Genomic DNA, 888 nt, shown 5'->3' on the forward strand with positions numbered 1-888 from the left:
CCACATATCTATAAATATTTCTACATGGAACATAATCGTCTGTAATTATATTAAGTTAAACATTAGTTCTTACAGATGTTTCCAACTCTAAGTCATTGCCACGTGGCTTATGCTAGCCTCTTCCCCTGCTTGTCCATAAATCCTCGCTACAAGAGTGAGAAACCTGGCTCCCAATGTTAACAAAAAAAATTATTCAGTGATGCTTGTTAAAGCACAGTAAGCAGACTTTATTCAGGACCATTGTGATAGGTATAGGGAACACTGCAATGGGATTTTGCATTGTGGGAGAGAGACTGTGCTCAACTCCAAACACAGCATGGGAAAGTGAGAATTTATAGCAAAACGGGGAGGGTGGGCGTCAGTTGATGAAAAACTACTAAAAGAAAATATCAGGGTTAAGGAGGATTCTAGCTAAACCAACCTGACAAGATTATTGCTGAAGACAGGCCAGGATGATCAAACATCACCTGGGGGGTGATGGACACTGATTACATAATGAGAGTGATCAGATATCGAGAGTGGAAGGTTCTTGCTCAACTGACTTAACAGGATCTTGTTAAAACTGGATTTTACAAGGAAATGCACAGATGGGCCTAGAAGAAGGTTCAGGAGACTGACTAAAGTTTGATGATTAAGCAAAGAATCTTTGATATTATCACCCTTTATCCATCTATGTAATAATTCAATACCAGTAAATATGTACGGCACTATCAGAATCATTTACTTGTACCCCCATGGGAAATAATTATTAACTAGAGTACACTGCTGAGTAATGGTAATAATTTCTAAATTTTACTGAACTTCTATTATACCACCTCTTCTGCATGCATTACCTTAGCTAATCTTCCCAATAACTCCTTAAGACAGCTGTTAGAAGAGAAAAAAAAA

This window comes from Galeopterus variegatus, unplaced genomic scaffold, assembly GCF_000696425.1.
Source record: "Galeopterus variegatus unplaced genomic scaffold, G_variegatus-3.0.2 Scaffold7506, whole genome shotgun sequence".
Classification (NCBI taxonomy): Eukaryota; Metazoa; Chordata; class Mammalia; order Dermoptera; family Cynocephalidae; genus Galeopterus; species Galeopterus variegatus.